The sequence below is a fragment of the Silene latifolia genome, chromosome 6 (assembly GCF_048544455.1).
Source record: "Silene latifolia isolate original U9 population chromosome 6, ASM4854445v1, whole genome shotgun sequence".
Taxonomy (NCBI): Eukaryota; Viridiplantae; Streptophyta; class Magnoliopsida; order Caryophyllales; family Caryophyllaceae; genus Silene; species Silene latifolia.
This window is the reverse complement of record NC_133531.1, coordinates 57,930,161-57,932,105: the sequence shown is the minus strand read 5'-3', so window position 1 is coordinate 57,932,105 and position 1,945 is coordinate 57,930,161. Positions and strand designations below refer to the sequence as shown.

The 1,945-nt window shown below is 38.6% G+C and overlaps 1 non-coding gene across 1 annotated transcript; it reads right to left on the bottom strand.

The window, feature by feature from the left end:
* Positions 1–1,381: 1,381 nt before the first annotated feature.
* Positions 1,382–1,488, bottom strand: LOC141589144 (small nucleolar RNA R71). Its single transcript, XR_012520094.1, has one exon. It is a non-coding gene; the product is annotated as a small nucleolar RNA R71 (small nucleolar RNA).
* Positions 1,489–1,945: the final 457 nt, after the last annotated feature.

Here is a 1,945-nt window from a genome sequence, read left to right as displayed (position 1 = left end):
TTTCAGTCGATCGACTGGATTTCTATTTCAGACGAGAATTAGATGACCGTGAATCTTGAAGCCCGTGAAGTCTAGGTTTAGGAAATAAGTTGTTGCGTTGATTGCTATATAACGTAACAGAGAACATCAAGTTTAATATCAAGTTTTTATCTAAGTTTTACATCACAATACAGTGCTTTGAGTTTTAGTTTTATTTCGAGTATTTAGGGTTTGGGATATCGATTTTAGCATGGGAATTCTGCCTTTGTTTTTAATCCTTCCTCTGAAATTCTCGGTATTCATTCTGCCCTAATTCCATTTATTGTTTCGCTTTTCGTCATTAGTATTAGAATTGCTAGATTAGTGCCCAAAGCCAATTATTGTTATTGTTATTTGCTATCTATTTCAAACCATGAATTCAGTACCCTATTGTCTTAGTTGTATTATTGTTTTTACCTTCATCATGAGTAGCTATAGCTAAATCTATAGTGCTAGGATGTAGGGGAATTGTAGCATAGGCGGCATTAGATTGAACACGGACTGAACCCGCGTGTCAGTCGATCGACTGACCTTGGTGGTCGATCGACTGACCTTGTAAGGTTATCCTTCGTTTTAATTGTTCTTAATCTTGTATTTAGCAAGTCGAATGCATGCGACCAGTTAAATACCTATTTTGTGACCGACCCATTAGATCGAAAGATAGGGAGGTTATTTGACCAAATCAATTAAATCGACTAAACTGTGCTAAGATCGAAAGATAGGTATAGTTTAGACCATTAGTCACTTTTCAGGACGAAAGTTAGTATTAGTGACATTAGGGACCTATAGCGAGATCGAGAGATGCTATATGTTAGGAGTGGACCGAGAGGACCTCTTATTTCCCGCCTTACATGTTTGATTCAGACCGACTTAGTTTGCTTTGCCCTTAGAAGCTATAATGACCCGACCATCCTAGTACCCTTCTTTTATCTGTTTAAATCGTATTTTTAGTTTATTTTCTTTCTATTGTTATTAGCTATAGACCAATTCAAATCAACCCCATAATAGTTACCTCGATCAACATAGATCAACTAAAGTTTACAACCGCCTCCTTGTGGTTCGACCACATTTACCACTAGCCTAGGTTAGTCTTAATAGGAGATTATAAATTTTATCTTTGGTACTCACAGCGACGGGTATCAACCCTCACTCTCACATGGAGGCTTTTTGTGACTATTGTGATGCGATTTCACAAACCGGCGTGACTCAAGACCAAATTCGATGGGTCTTATTCCCTTTTTCTCTAATTGGTACCGCAAAACAATGGTTGAAGAGCCTTGATAAGGCTACTCTTGGAATTGACTCTTGGAAGAAGTTGGCTATAGCTTTCTACAAAAAATTCTACCCTCCGGAAAAGACTAACATGCTAAGAGCTCAAATTACGGGTTTTAAGCAAAGGGATGAAGAATATTTGTATGAAGCTTGGGAGCGATTTAAAGGAACTTGTCGCTCATGTCCTCATCATGGACTTAGCGAGTGGTTCTTGGTTCAACAATTTTGGAACGGTCTTTATGAAGACTCAAGAAACATTCTCAACATGGGATCAAATGGTATGTTCACCGAAGTTGACGATAATCAAACTTGGAACAAGATTGAGGAAATGGCGGTCCATAATTCACAATATAGTAGACCTCGCAAGGCTACTAGAGGAGGAAAGCATGAAGTGGACTCTATTACTCAATTGGGTGCTCAACTTAGTGCTCATATCGATACCATGAACTTGAAATTCGAAAAGGCTATGACTAAGCTTGAAGAAGCCTCAAAATCACCAAAGCAACATGTCAATGCCATGGTAGCATCTTCATCAATCCCAAGTGGGATATGTGAGAATTGTGGAACTTTGGGACATGACCAAAGTGAATGTCGGGGCACAAATGAATAAGTGAATGCTTTTCAAGCATACAAGAGTGGTACCCCTTATTCCAAT